Here is a 16,867-nt window from a genome sequence, read left to right as displayed (position 1 = left end):
CAGTTAAAGTGTGTTTTTTAAAAAATCTTGGTTATTTCAATACAATAAGTTTCACATGTTTTTACAACAGTTGTTAATAAGATTCTTTTACACCAAACATTAAAAAAGAAATAACGTACATTATTTTGCTTGATATTGTAAGTGCTTGAATCAAAACATCTACAAATCAGTGATATTTTAATTCTGAATTAGATTAGATTTGATTTAGTTTCTTTTTGAATTAGTTTAAATTTTGAATTATTTTTTTAGGGTTAGTATAAAAAGAAAAGAGACACATACTTCTCTTGCTTTAACCATTTTCAATTCATTGTTGGGATTTTTCCTTGGCACCATGAGCTACTAATCTCCTTTGTTAAAGTTAGGAGCTCTGTTCATATTTTTATGGATTATTAATCTAAGTGTTTTACTTTATTTGAGGTTTATGCTTTATTCATGATTGAGTTTTTGTTCTTCATCCCTAAAGATTTAGAATTGTTGGAAAATATTCTAACTCCGTTCTAGATTCTAAATATTGCATTGGAAAAAGTAATATCAAAATTTGTAAAATCCCACAAAATACTAAATAATTAATTAACAACTAATAAATAAATTAAATGAGAGCGAAATAAAATTAGAAATTTAAATTTTATAATTTGGAGAAGTAAAAATATTTAGGGTGCGAATTAAAGTGCTTATCTTAAAGGTTTTGGCTCAATATTGGGCCAACGGACTAAAACAAGTGAATCGGACCCAAATGGGCCCAAGCCCCCATATATATACCCATATTTAATGAGTTTTCAGCCATCATTTCCCCCATTTGATGAGAGAGGGCTGAAATTCAGAGAAGGGAGAAGAGAGGAGAAAACCTAACCCTAGCTCCACCTTCAAACCTCCATAACTTTTGCTACGAAGCTCCGATTGATGAGCCATTTGTGGCTACACGAAGCTTGTCTCCTCTTCTTCAATTCTATCTAGATAGTTTGGTAAGTAACTTGAAATCTTAGTCCCAGTTTCTCATTTGAAACTGAAATCGCATTTTTGGTTTGGGTGTTGAGGATTTTTGATGATTTTGATGTTATAGGGATTCTCTAACTTATGTTCTTGGTGGCATCTATCACTAATTTTAGTGGGTAAGGTAAGAAACCCTTTTCCCTCTTGGTTTATGATGAGTGAATATTTTGTACCCTTTTTAGTACCATTTTCTTAGTGTTTTTGAGCATATTTTATCAAGTTTTATTATGTTTTAGTGCAAAAATCATATTTCGGATGCTATTTTGAGTTTTTGTATTTTTCGTATGATTTTATATAATTTTTGGGTGAAATTGGCAAGTTTTGGCAAAGTCTGATTCAGAGGCAAAGAAAGGATAGCAGATGTTGTCAAATCCTGACCTCCATACATTCCAACGAGCATATCTTGAGCTATAGAGGTCCAATTGATGCGTTTTTAATGGCCTTGGAAAGCTAACTTTTAGAGCTTTCCAGAAATATATAATAGTTTATACTTTTTTTTTGGAATCACTGCTCAAAACGGGCATTGAACGCCCACCTCTGGAGTTTAACGCCCAAGATGGACCAGCCTCCAAGTTGAACGCCCAAGACTGGAGTTCAACGCCCAAAGAGGAGCAAGCCCAGCGTTGAACGCTCAAGACTAGAGTCCAACGCCACCCAGGGAGCAAGGAAACAACACGTTCACCCCCCTAATGGGCGTTCAATGCCCAGAAGCCCAAGTTGAACGCCAGGCATACGAAGCACATGACCAAAGTGGGCCCAAAGTAGATTTTAGCACTTCTTTGCTTATTTTATTTTCTTTTTGTAATTTTTAATTAAGAACAATATCTTTTAGGTTTAGTCTTATACTCTTATAGTTTTTACTATAAATAAGGGACTTCCTTCCTCCTGAGGATCATGCCTCCCAGAAGGGGAGAAGCACAGACACATTACATTACACCTTATCTATTTTCTCTGTAAAATATGAGCAACTAAACCTCCCAAGTTAAGGATAGGAGCTTTGTTCATTCCCATGGATTAATATTATTACTTTTCTACTCTAATATATGTTTGATTCCATTCTATGATGTATTGTCATTTTTCATCTTTATAAATCTGGAGTGGAACGAGAGTATGACCCCTTACTCTACATGAGCTCTTATGAAGCCTTAGCCGGATCGAATTAAGCTACAGTTTGAGAATACATCACATGTTCCAACAAGTTATCTGGGTTGATTGGGATACGTGACATAAAATCTCGTTAGTCATGGGTAATTGAGGTCTCTGTGGCGTTAAGGCTAGAATAATGAGCATCATTCTCTGATTCGGAAGATCTGACCTTGTCTGTGGCATTTTGAGAAGGATCACTAGAGATTGAATTGCGTGAGCTTCATCCTCGTTCATATTGAATGACCATTAGCACTGGAGTTTGATGTGGATCAGAGGAGATTAATGACCACTAGCCCTAGCTTTAATCACTTACAGCCTTGCCATTAAATGAGTCACTCATTGTTAAAGTAGTCAGTAAGAAGAATTAATCCGAAAAAACAAGTATCTCCAAGGCCTTAACTGATTTCCTATAATTATTTCTCCACCAGTTTGGTATTACTTTCTTTATTATTCTGTTTTATGCACCTACAACAACCACTACCTGTTCTATTCGCTTGACTAAGTCCAGTGGTGTGCAGAAATTGTGATTACACTTTGATTATGTAAAATTCATTGCTCTTTCTTTCCCAGGTAATGGCGTCAAAAACATGATGCCAATACCATGGTTCACAACTTCGCACAACTAACCAGCAAGTGCACTGGGTCGTCCAAGTAATACCTTACGTGAGTAAGGGTCGAATCCCACGGAGATTGTCGGTATGAAGCCAGCTATGGTCACCTTGCAAATCTCAGTCTTACTCCTTTCCATGGCTGGCTTTATGTGATACATCACCATTATCAATGGCTACTTTCGGTCTTCTCTCGGGAAAATGATCCAAATGCCCTGTCACGGCACGGCTATTCATCTGTCGGTTCTCGATCATGTTGGAATAGGATTTACTATCCTTTTGCGTCTGTCACTACGCCCGGCAATCGCGAGTTTGGAGCTCGTCACAGTCATTCAATCATTGAATCCTACTCGGAATACCACAGACAAGGTTTAGACCTTCCGGATTCTCTTGAATGTCGCCATCATTCTAGCTTACACCACGAAGACTCCGATTAAGAGATCTAAGAGATATTCATTCAATCTGATGTAGAACGGAAGTGGTTGTCAAGCATGCGTTCATAGGGAATGATGATGATTGTCACGTTCATCACATTCAGGTTGAAGTGCGAATGAATATCTTAGAAGCAAAATAAGATGAATTGAATAGAAAACAGTAGTACTTTGCATTAATCTTTGAGGAACAGCAGAGCTCCACACCTTAATCTATGGAGCGCAGAAACTCTACCGTTGAAAATACATAAGTGAAAGGTCCAGGCATGGCCGAGATGGCCAGCCCCCTAAAATGTGATCACAGGATCAGAATACAATCCAGGATCAAAAGATCAAAAAAGATGTCAAATACAATAGTGAAATGTCCTATTTATAATAAACTAGCTACTATGGTTTACAGAAGTAAGTAATTGATGCATAAATCCACTTCCGGGGCCCACTTGGTGTGTGCTTGGGCTGAGCTTTGAGTGTTGCACGTGTAGAGGTCCTCCTTGGAGTTGAACGCCAGCTTTTGTGCCAGTTTGGGCGTTCAACTCTGGTTTTGGATCCTTTTCTGGCGCTGGACGCCAGAATTGGGCAGAGAACTGGCGTTCAACACCAGTTTGCGTCATCTAAACTTGGCCAAAGTATGGACTATTATATATTTCTGGAAGGCCGTGGATGTCTACTTTCCAACGCAATTAGAAGCGTGCCATTTCGAGTTCTGTAGCTCCAGAAAATCCATTTTGAGTGCAGGGAGGTCAGAATCCAACATCATCAGCAGTCCTTCTTCAACCTCTGAATCTGATTTTTGCTCAAGTCCCTCAATTTCAGCTAGAAAATACTTGAAATCACAGAAAAACACACAAACTCATAGTAAAGTCCAGAAATGTGAATTTAACATAAAAACTAATGAAAAAATCCCTAAAAGTAACTAGATCTTACTAAAATCATACTAAAAACAATGCCAAAAAGCGTATAAATTATCCGCTCATCACAACACCAAACTTAAATTGTTGCTTGTCCCCAAGCAACTGAAAATCAAATAGGATAAAAAGAAGAGAATATACTATAAATTCCAAACTATCAATGAAACATAGCTTCAATCATATGAGTGGGACTTATAGCTTTTTGCCTCTTGAATAGTTTTGGCATCTCACTTCATCCATTGAAGTTTAGAATGATTGGCATCTATAGGAACTCAGAGTTCAGATAGTGTTATTGACTCTCCTAGTTCAGTATGATGATTCTTGAACACAGCTATTTTATGAGTCTTGGCCGTGGCCCTAAGCACTTTATTTTCCAGTATTACCACCGGATACATAAATGCCACAGACACATAGTTGGGTGAACCTTTTCAGATTATGACTCAGCTTTGCTAAAGTCCCCAATTAGAGGTGTCCAGGGTTCTTAAGCACACTCTTTTTTTTTTTGCTTTGGACCTTGACTTTAACCGCTCAGTCTCAAGTTTTCACTTGACACCTACACGCCACAAGCACATGGTTAGGGACAGCTTGGTTTAGCCGCTTAGACCGGGATTTTATTCCTTTAGGCCCTCCTATCCACTGATGCTCAAAGCCTTGGGATCCTTTTTATTTGCCCTTGCCTTTTGGTTTTAAGGGTTATTGGCTTTTTGCTCTTGCCTCTTGGTTTTAAGAGCTTTTGGTTTTTTCTGCTTGCTTTTTCTCTCTTTTTTTTTTCTTTTTTTTTCGCCTATTTTTTTTTCTGCAAGCTTTGTTCTTTGCTGCTTTTTCTTGCTTCAAGAATCATTTTTTTTGATTTTTCAGATTATCAAATAACATTTCTCCTTGTCATCATTCTTTCAAGAGCCAACATATTTAACATTCTTAAACAACAACTTCAAAAGACATATGCACTGTTCAGCATTCATTCAGAAAACAAGAAGCATTGTCACCACATCAATATAATTAAGCTAAGTTCAAGGATAAATTCGAAACTCATGTACTTCTTGTTCTTTTGAATTAAAACATTTTTCATTTAAGAGAGGTGATGGATTCATAGGACATTCATAACTTTAAGACATAGTTACTAACTACTAATGATCATGTAATGAAGACATAAACATAGATAAGCACATAACATAGAAAACGAAAAACAGAGAAAGTAAGAACAAGGAATGAGTCCACCTTAGTGATGGTGGCGTTTCCTCCTTGAGGAACCAATGATGTCTTTGAGCTCTTCTATGTCTCTTCCTTGTCTTTGTTGCTCCTCCCTCATTGCTTTTTGATCTTCTCTTACTTCATGGAGCATGATGGAGTGCTCTTGATGTTCCACCCTTAATTGTCCCATGTTGGCACTTAATTCTCCTAGGGAGGTGTTGATTTGCTCCCAATAGTTTTGTGGAGGAAAATGCATTTGATGCCTCTCCGGGATCTCATGGTGATGAGCTTCCTCCGCCTCTTGAGCTTCATGAATGGGCTCTCTTGCTTGCTCCATCTTTTTCTTAGTGATGGGCTTCTCTTCCTTAATAGGAATGTCTCCTTCTATGAAAGCTCCAGCTGAGTAACATAGATGGCAGATAAGATGAGGAAAAGCTAGCCTTGCCATGGGGGATGACTTTTCGGCTATTTTGTAGAGTTCATTAGAGATGACTTCATGAACTCCTATTTCCTCTCCAATCATGATGCTATGAATCATGATGGCCCGATCCACAGTAACTTCAGATCGGTTGCTAGTGGGAATGATTCTAGAGAATTCTCCGGTCTTAGGTGCCATCAATGGTAATGGAAAAACAAAAAGCTTATGCTTTTACCACCAAACTTAGAATATTGCTCGCCCTCGAGCAATAAAAGAAAGAATAGAGGAAGAAGAAGAAGAAAATATGGAGAAGAGGGGTGAAGTGTGTTTCGGCCAAGTAGAGAGGAGAGGTTTTTGTTGTGTGAAAATGAGGAAGAATGGAGGGCTATATATAGGGGAGGGATGGGAGTTAAGGTTCGGCCATGTAGGGTGGGTTTGGGTGGGAAATTGGTTTTGAATTTTGAAGGTAGGTGGAGTTTATGAGGTAGGTTTATGAGGAAGAGTGGATGGATGTGAGTGGTGAAGAGGTGAGAAGAAGTGAGTGGAGGTAGGTGGGGATCCTGTGGGGTCCACAGATCCTGAGGTGTTCAAGGATTTACACCCTTGCACCAAATTAGGCATGCAAAATGCCCTTGCACGCAACTCTGGGCGTTCAGCGCCAGGTTGGTGCCCATTTTGGGCGTTCAACGCCCATTTACTGGCCATTTCTGGCGTTGAACGCCAGAACCATGCTTGTTCTGGGCGTTCAGCGCCAGACACTGCCCATTTTGGGCGTTCAGCGCCAGAACCATGCTCTGTTCTGGCGTTGAACGCCAGGCAGGTGCTTCCTCCAGGGTGTGATTTTTCTTCTGCTGTTTTTTATTTCGTTTTCAATTTTTATATTTATTTTGTGACTCCACATGATCATGAACCTATAAAGACATGTAACTAAGAAAAATATAGTTAGAGCTCTTCAGTAACATCCTCATTCTTTTCAGAAGAGGAATACTCATCAGAGCTCATGAATGGCATAAGGAGGTTTAATGGGATCTCTATGGTCTCTAGATGAGCCTCAGAGTCCTTTGGTTCCTCAGAGGGAAGCTCCTTATTGATCACTGGACGTCCCAGGAGGTCTTCCTCCTTGGGATTCATGTCCTCCTCTCCTTCATTGGGTTCGGCCATTTTGGTTATGTCAATGGCCTTGCACTCTCCTTTTGGATTCTCTTCTGTATTGCTTGGGAGAGTACTAGGAGGGATTTCAGTGACCCTTTTACTCAGCTGGCCCACTTGTGCTTCTAAATTTCTAATAGAAGACCTTGTTTCATTCATGAAACTCACAGTGGCCTTAGATAGATCGGAGACTAAGTTTGCTAAGCTAGATGGGTTCTGCTCAGAATTCTCTGTCTGTTGCTGAGTGGATGATGGAAAAGGCTTGCTATTGCTAAACCTGTTTCTTCCACCATTATTAAAGCCTTGTTGAGGCTTTTGATCCTTCCATGAGAAATTTGGATGATTTCTCCATGATGAGTTATAGGTGTTTCCATAAGGTTCACCTAAGTAATTCACCTCTGCTATTGCAGGGTTCTCAGGATCATAAGCTTCTTCTTCAGAAGATGCCTCTTGAGTACTGTTAGATGCAGCTTGCATTCCATTCAGACTCTGAGAAATCATATTGACTTGCTGAGTCAATATTTTATTCTGAGCCAATATGGCATTCAGAGTATCAATTTCAAGAACTCCCTTCTTCATAGGCGTCCCATTACTCACAGGATTCCTCTCAGAAGTGTACATGAACTGGTTATTAGCAACCATATCAATGAGTTCTTGAGTTTCTGCAGGCGTTTTCTTTAGGTGAATGGATCCACCTGCAGAAGTATCCAATGACATCTTAGCTAAGTCAGACAGACCATCATAGAATATGTTCAGGATGGTCCATTCTAAAAGCATGTCAGAAGGACACTTTTTGGTCAATCCTTTGTATCTCTCCCAAGCTTCATAGAGGGATTCACCTTCCTTCTGTCTGAAGGTTTGAACATCCACTCTAAGCTTACTCAGCTTTTGAGGAGGAAAGAACTTGGCTAAGAAAGCCTTGACCAGCTTATCCCAAGAGTTCAGGCTATCTCTGGGTTGAGAATCCAACCACACTCTAGCTCTGTCTCTTACAGCAAATGGGAAAAGCATGAGCCTGTAGACTTCAGGATCTACTCCATTAGTCTTAACAGTATCACATATCTGCAAGAATTCAGTTAAGAACTGAAAAGGATCTTCAGATGGAAGTCCATGAAACTTGCAGTTCTGCTGCATCAGAGAAACTAATTAAGGTTTCAGCTCAAAGTTGTTTGCTCCAATGGCAGGAATGGAGATGCTTCTTCCATGTAAATTGGAATTAGGTGCAGTAAAGTCACCAAGCATCCTCCTTGCATTATTATTATTTTCAGCTGCCATCTCCTCTTCCTGTTTGAAAATTTCTGAAAAGTTATCTCTGGATTGTTGTAATTTAGCTTCTCTTAATTTTCTCTTCAGAGTCCTTTCAGGTTCTGGATCTGCTTCAACAAGAATGTTCTTGTCCTTGCTCCTACTCATATGACAAAGAAGAGGGCACAGAGAAAATAATAATAATAATATGGATCCTTTATATCACAGTATAGAGGTCCTTGTGTTAGTAGAAGAAAAGAAGAAGAAAATCTGAACTCAGAGAGAGAGAGAGAGGGTTCGGATTTTTGGTGATGTGAGGAAGAGATGTTAGTAGATGAAGTAGATGAAAGTAGAAGAAAAGAAGAAGAAAATCTGAACTCAGAGAGAGAGAGAGAGGGTTCGGATTTTTGGTGATGTGAGGAAGAGATGTTAGTAGATGAATAAATAAATAGAAGGAGATGAGGGAGAAGGATTTTCGAAAATAATTTTTGAAAAAGAGTTAGTGATTTTTGAAAATAGTTTTTGAAAAAGGTTAGTAATTTTCGAAAATTAAGATTTAAAAATTGAAATAATTAGTTAATTAAAAAGAAATTTTGAAAAAGGGGGGAGATATTTTCGAAAATTAGAGAGAGAGAGAGTTAGTTAGGTAGTTTTGAAAAAGATAAGAAACAAACAAAAAGTTAGTTAGTTATTTGAAACAAATTTTGAAAAGATGAGAAGTTAGGAAGTTAGAAAAGATATTTTGAAATCAAATTTTTGAAAAAGATAAGATAAGAAGATATTTTGAAAAGATATGATTGAAATTAGTTTTTGAAAAAGATTTGATTTTTAAAATCACAATTAATGACTTGATTCACAAGAAATCACAAGATATGATTCTAGAACTCAAAGTTTGAATCTTTCTTAACAAGTAAGTAACAAACTTGAAATTTTTGAATCAAAACATTAATTGATTATGTTATTTTCGAAAATTTGATATAAAAATAAGAAAAAGATTTTTGAAAAATATTTTTGGAATTTTCGAAAATAACTAAGAAATTTGAAAAAGATTTGATTTTTGAAAAAAGATTTTGAAAAAGGTGAGATTTTTAAATTGAAAATTTTGATTTGATTCATGAAAACAACTAGATTTTAAAAATTTTTGAAAAAGTCAAATCTCATTTTCGAATTTATGAGAGAGAAAAAGGGAAAGATATTTTTTTTTATTTTTGAATTTTTATGATGAGAGAGAAAAACAAAAAAAATGATGCAATGCATGAAAGTTGTGAATCAAAACAATGAATGCATGCAAGAATGCTATGAATGTCAAGATGAACACCAAGAACACTATGAAGATCATGATGAACATCAAGAACATATTTTTGAAAAATTTTTAATGCAAAGAAAACATGCAAGACACCAAACTTAGAATTCTTTAATGCTTAGACACTAAGAATTCAAGAATGCATATGAAAAACAAGGAAAGACACAAAACATGCAAATGCAAAGATCAAACAAGAAGACTTACCAAGAACAACTTGAAGATCATGAAGAACACTATGAATGCATGAGTTTTCGAAAAATGCAAGATGCACATGCAATTGACACCAAACTTATAACATGACTCAAGACTCAAACAAGAAACATGAAAAATATTTTTGATTTTTATAATTTTCTAATTTTTTGTATTTTTTTTTTCGAAAATTATTTGAAAAACAAAAATAAGGATTTCAAAATCTTTAATATGAATTCCATGAATCTTGTGCTCTTTAGTCTAAAGCTCCAGTCCAGGAATTAGACATGGCTCACTAGCCAGCCAAGCTTTCAATGAAAGCTCCGGTCCAAAACACTAGACATGGCCAATGGCCAGCCAAGCTTCAGCAAACATAGATACCTCTCATGTATACAACAGCTGATATTTCATCCAACTTCATATACTTATGAGTGGAAGCCTCAGTCCAAAAGAATTTAGACATGGCTTTACAGCCAGCCAGGCTTCACATGCTTCATGAAACACTAGAATTCATTCTTAAAAATTTTGAATAAAATTATAAAATTTTTTAAAATATTTTTATTTTAAAATATTTTTTTTTCGAAAATAAAAGAAAAATTTTTGAAAGATTTTTGAAAACTTTTTGAAAAGAAAACAAAAAGAAAGTTACCCAATCTGAGCAACAAGATGAACCGTCAGTTGTCCAAACTCGAACAATCCCCAGCAACGGCGCCAAAAACTTGGTGCGCAGAAATTGTGATTACACTTTGATTATATAAAATTCATTGCTCTTTTTTTCCCTGGTAATGGCGCCAAAAACATGATGCCAATACCATGGTTCACAACTTCGCACAACTAACCAGCAAGTGCACTGGGTTATCCAAGTAATACCTTACGTGAGTAAGGGTCGAATCCCACGGAGATTGTTAGTATGAAGCAAGCTATGGTCACCTTGCAAATCTCAGTCAGGCAGATATAAAATAGTAATGAGGTTTTCGAAATTAATTAATAAAATAGGGATAGAAATACTTATGTAAATCACTGGTGAGAATTTCAGATAAGCGAATAGAGATGCTTTCGTTCCTCTGAACCTCTGCTTTCCTGCTATCTTCATCCAATCAGTCTTACTCCTTTCCATGGCTGGCTTTATGTGATACATCACCACTGTCAATGGCTACTTTCGCTCTTCTCTCGGGAAAATGATCCAAATGTCCTGTCACGGCACGGCTAATCGTCTGGAGGCATTACCCTTGTCAATGGTTTCATCCTATCCTCTCAGTGAAAATGGTCAACGCACCCTGTCACGGCACGGCTATTCATCTGTCGGTTCTCGATCATGCTGGAATAGGATTTACTATCCTTTTGCGTCTGTCACTACGCCCGGCAATCGTGAGTTTGGAGCTCGTCACAGTCATTCAATCATTGAATCCTACTCGGAATACCACAGACAAGGTTTAGACCTTCCAGATTCTCTTGAATGCCGCCATCATTCTAACTTACACCACGAAGACTCCGATTAAGAGATCTAAGAGATATTCATTCAATCTGATGTAGAACGGAAGTGGTTGTCAAGCACGCGTTCATAGGGAATGATGATGATTGTCACGTTCATCACATTCAGGTTGAAGTGCGAATGAATATCTTAGAAGCGAAATAAGATGAATTTAATAGAAAACAGTAGTACTTTGCATTAATCTTTGAGGAACAACAGAGCTCCACACCTTAATCTATGGAGTGCAGAAACTCTACCATTGAAAATACATAAGTGAAAGGTCCAGGCATGGCCGAGATGGCCAGCCCCCTAAAATGTGATCACAGGATCATAATACAATCCAGGATCAAAAGATCAAAAAAGATGTCAAATACAATAGTGAAATGTCCTATATATAATAAACTAGCTACTAGGGTTTACAGAAGTAAGTAATTGATGCATAAATCCACTTCCGGGGCCCACTTGGTATGTGCTTGGGCTGAGCTTTGAGTGTTACACGTATAGAGGTCCTCCTTGGAGTTGAACGCCAGCTTTTGTGCCAGTTTGGGCGTTCAACTCTGGTTTTGGATCCTTTTCTGGCGCTGGACGCCAGAATTGGGCAGAGAACTGGCGTTGAACGCCAGTTTGCGTCATCTAAACTTGGCCAAAGTATGGACTATTATATATTGCTGGAAATCCCTGGATGTCTACTTTCCAACGCAATTAGAAGCGTGCCATTTCGAGTTATGTAGCTCCAGAAAATCCATTTTGAGTGCTGGGAGGTCAGAATCCAACAGCATCAGCAGTCCTTCTTCAACCTCTGAATCTGATTTTTGCTCAAGTCCCTCAATTTCAGCCAGAAAATACCTGAAATCACAGAAAAACACACAAACTCATAGTAAAGTCCAGAAATATGAATTTAACATAAAAACTAATGAAAACATCCCTAAAAGTAACTAGATCCTACTAAAAACATACTAAAAACAATGCCAAAAAGCGTATAAATTATCCGCTCATCATCCAGCAAGACAACTATTGCTTGCTCAATCTAACAATCCTTGTGGGATCGACCCTCACTCACCTGAGGTATTACTTGGACAACCCAGTGCACTTGCCGGTTCAGTTGTGTGAGTTCAAATTTCATGCACCAAGTTTTTGGCACCGTTGTCGGAGATTGTCCAAGATTGACAAACTACCAGTTATCTTGCTGCTTAGATCAGGTATTTTTATTTGTTTTTGTTTAATTATCTTTCTCTTGATTTTCAAAAATTGTTCTTATTTTCTTTCTCTTTGTTCGAATTTTTTACATGTTTTCTATTGTTTGATTTCAAAATTTTTAAGTTTGGTATTTTGTAGTGTTTTTCTCTCTCCACTTTTTCGAAATTAGTGCTAGTTTGATTTCAAAATTTTTAAGTTCGGTGTCTTTTGGTGTTTTTCTTTTAAAATTTAATTTTGTTTATCTTTCTCTTTTTAATTTTTGAATTTTCTTGTTATCTTATTTTGATTTAATTTTAAATTTAAAGTTTGGTGTCTTCTTTTTCTTTTTCTTTTTGAATTCAAAACTTTTTAAAACCTTTTTTTTAAAAAATTCAAAATTTTAGATTAATTTTTGCATCATTATCTTATTTTGATTTAATTTTAAATTTTAAAAGTTTGGTATTCTCTTTTTTTCTTTCTTTTTGAATTTCAAAAATTTTAAAACCCTTTCCTTTGAATTTTCGAAAATTTCTTAATCTTTATCTTATTTTGATTCAAAATTTTAAGTTTGGTGAGTTCCATTAGTGATCTTTTTGTTTAATTTAATTTTCTTTAATCATATCTTGCTTATCTTTCTTGATCTTTAATCTTCATCCTATCTTGAGTAATTGGAAGCTTGGCTTGGTGGAACCTTGAACAAGGAAAGCTTGGAAGTTTAGAATTGTGACATTAAGGTACGGGTGGTAGTTTTGAGTAGGTATTATGTAAGGGTATGTGAAAACCGAGGTTATTTGCCCCTAGGATAAGTTGAATTGTTTGATTGTTGATATGTTTGAATAATGATTAGTATGAGTATTGAGTTAGTTGATGTGTTTTGGGATGAAATTGAAAGTAAAAATAATGATTTTTTGATGAATTGAGATGTGCCATGTGATATTGTTGCAATTGGATATTGTGATGTATGTTGGTGCTATGTTGCATGAAAATGAGTATGTATGTTGAGTTTCATTTGAGAGTTGGATGTATGAATATTGTGATTTGTGAAATTGGGTCGGAGGCCGTGATAGGGTGAGAAAATCCCCTATGTGGTAAGTTGAGGTAACTGGTGTGGATTGTTGTATGAGATTGTGATGATTAATTATTGGTTGATTGAGAAATTAGATGTATGAATGTTGTATGTTGTTGATGGAATGGGTTAAATAAATAGGAAGTGGGTTGGTTTGGGCTTGAGAGAATTGATGATTTATGAATGAGTATTTGGGATGTGTATGAATGGTTTTGGAATGGTCCATAATTGAATTGAATTGAGAAATTCATAAATTTGAGAGGTTATGAGAATTTGGTAAAAACATATTTTTAACCAATTTCGATGATGCATAACTTGGTGCTTGGAGTTTGAAATTGAGAGGAAGTTATTTTAAATTAAATCTTGTTAAAATACCTTTAAAACCATATAGAGATGAGGAAAAATAGAATTTTGTAGAGAAGGTTATGAAAGTTTGAAAATGGGTATGAAAAATTGAATTTTCTGCAACATATCAGCCTTTCTGAAAAACTGCGTTATGCGTACGCGGAGTCGCAGGGATGTCACACGACGCGAGATTACTGACTCTGCCCAGCACATCTCACGTACGCGAATTTGTCATTTTTGATGCTCATGCGTACGCGACTTTTGAAAAATTTATATTCACATGAGTACGCATGAAGTATGCGTACGCATAGCACCCTGTTTTGCTTAAAATATTTATTTTACCTATTTTGACTATTTCACTTGGATGTTTTACTTCGGTAACCCTATTTGAGATTTGATAACTATTTTCCATGATTGGGAATGAATCATATGCCTCTAAACTGTTTTTATAACGTTTTAAACTTTCGTAAATTATAAAACGAGTATAGAGGATAATGAGAATGAGATCATACGATTTAATGATGAGATTGAGTTGATTTGAGAGGATAAAAAGAACGAGATTATATGATTGAATGATGAGATTAAGTTGATTCGAGAGGATAATAAGAATGGATTTGATTGATATTTGAGCTTCTGGGGTAGGCGCAAGGATTGTAGTTTTGTCCCGCTTGCTCCCAGTCGGTATTTGAGCCTCTGGGGTGGACGCAAAGATTGTGGTTTTGTCCCACTTGCTCCCGGTTGATTATTGAGTGTTTTGGTTGGAGTTAAGGACGGTGATTTCATCTCGCTCATGGAAAGGCAAGTTGAGGATGAAGGATTCTCTCTTTTGTGTTTTGCGGGATGTGGAAAAGTGGTAGGGCACTAATTCCTCGATGTTTGAAAGTGGTAGGGCACTAATCCCTCGATGTTTTGCCTCTGGGGTAAGATTGTGGTTTTGTCCCACTTGCTCCCGGTTGATTATTGAGTGTTTTGGTTGGAGTTAAGGACGGTGATTTCATCTCGCTCATGGAAAGGCAAGTTGAGGATGAAGGATTCTCTCTTTTGTGTTTTGCGTTTTGCGGAAAAGTGGTAGGGCACTAATTCCTCGATGTTTGAAAGTGGTAGGGCACTAATCCCTCGATGTTTTTTCCCTTAGTGTATGTCTCCAGGAGAAGGTGGTAGGGCACTAATCTCCCAATTTTATGCCTCTTGGAGATGTGCAGTCAAGAGACAGTATCTGGGTTAGCTACCGGGTGTGTTGGATTCTAAGTTAGTTACCGGGTGTGTTGGTAGGGCACTAATCTCCCAACTTTATGCTTCTTCTTAAGCTCCTCGGCCTCAGCTTGGGCAGCCTTAGCCGACGAGACGGCCGCATCGCGTTCCTTTTCCAAAGCGACCACCCGACCTTGCACGACATTGAGCTGGCTCTCCAAAGTCATCTCTCGCTCTGTTAGACGGGACACGGTGGCATCAGAGGTCTTTAATTTCTCCTCGGCAGACGTGGCCTTCTCCTCGGCAGCCTTAAGCTTCTCCCCCGTCTTGGACAGCTGCTCCCGAAGCGTTTCAACTTGAGTCTTTAATTCATTATTGGCCTTGGTAGCAGATTCGAGCTTCCTACGCAGCAACTGCATCCCCGACAGCTCGAACTCGGCCTTTTGAGCTATTGCAGCACCGCGGAGGAGGGTGCGGTACATCCACCTTGCCTGCCCCGCAAGCTCGGTGCCAAGGAAGTGATCCTGGTGTGGATTGTTGTATGAGATTGTGATGATTAATTATTGGTTGATTGAGAAATTAGATGTATGAATGTTGTATGTTGTTGATGGAATGGGTTAAATAAATAGGAAGTGGGTTGGTTTGGGCTTGAGAGAATTGATGATTTATGAATGAGTATTTGGGATGTGTATGAATGGTTTTGGAATGGTCCATAATTGAATTGAATTGAGAAATTCATAAATTTGAGAGGTTATGAGAATTTGGTAAAAACATATTTTTAACCAATTTCGATGATGCATAACTTGGTGCTTGGAGTTTGAAATTGAGAGGAAGTTATTTTAAATTAAATCTTGTTAAAATACCTTTAAAACCATATAGAGATGAGGAAAAATAGAATTTTGTAGAGAAGGTTATGAAAGTTTGAAAATGGGTATGAAAAATTGAATTTTCTGCAACATATCAGCCTTTCTGAAAAACTGCGTTATGCGTACGCGGAGTCGCAGGGATGTCACACGACGCGAGATTACTGACTCTGCCCAGCACATCTCACGTACGCGAATTTGTCATTTTTGATGCTCATGCGTACGCGACTTTTGAAAAATTTATATTCACATGAGTACGCATGAAGTATGCGTACGCATAGCACCCTGTTTTGCTTAAAATATTTATTTTACCTATTTTGACTATTTCACTTGGATGTTTTACTTCGGTAACCCTATTTGAGATTTGATAACTATTTTCCATGATTGGGAATGAATCATATGCCTCTAAACTGTTTTTATAACGTTTTAAACTTTCGTAAATTATAAAACGAGTATAGAGGATAATGAGAATGAGATCATACGATTTAATGATGAGATTGAGTTGATTTGAGAGGATAAAAAGAACGAGATTATATGATTGAATGATGAGATTAAGTTGATTCGAGAGGATAATAAGAATGGATTTGATTGATATTTGAGCTTCTGGGGTAGGCGCAAGGATTGTAGTTTTGTCCCGCTTGCTCCCAGTCGGTATTTGAGCCTCTGGGGTGGACGCAAAGATTGTGGTTTTGTCCCACTTGCTCCCGGTTGATTATTGAGTGTTTTGGTTGGAGTTAAGGACGGTGATTTCATCTCGCTCATGGAAAGGCAAGTTGAGGATGAAGGATTCTCTCTTTTGTGTTTTGCGGGATGTGGAAAAGTGGTAGGGCACTAATCCCTCGATGTTTGAAAGTGGTAGGGCACTAATCCCTCGATGTTTGAAAGTGGTAGGGCACTAATCCCTCGATGTTTGAAAGTGGTAGGGCACTAATTCATTCGATATTTTCTCCCACATTCTCTCTCTGTCTATAAGGTGGTAGGGCACTAATTCCGCGATTTGTATGGCACGACCTCACCAGGGGAAGGTGGTAAGGCACTAATTCCCCGATAAGATTTCCCCTGATGTTTGTGTCTAGGAGAAGGTGGTAGGGCACACTCCCCCGATTATATACCTTCTGGAGATGCACAGCAGAGAGACAATCATCGGGTTAGCTACCGGATATGTCGGGTTTGCTTG

The sequence above is a fragment of the Arachis ipaensis genome, chromosome B03 (assembly GCF_000816755.2).
Source record: "Arachis ipaensis cultivar K30076 chromosome B03, Araip1.1, whole genome shotgun sequence".
Lineage (NCBI taxonomy): Eukaryota > Viridiplantae > Streptophyta > Magnoliopsida > Fabales > Fabaceae > Arachis > Arachis ipaensis.
Note: the sequence above shows the minus strand (reverse complement) of the source record.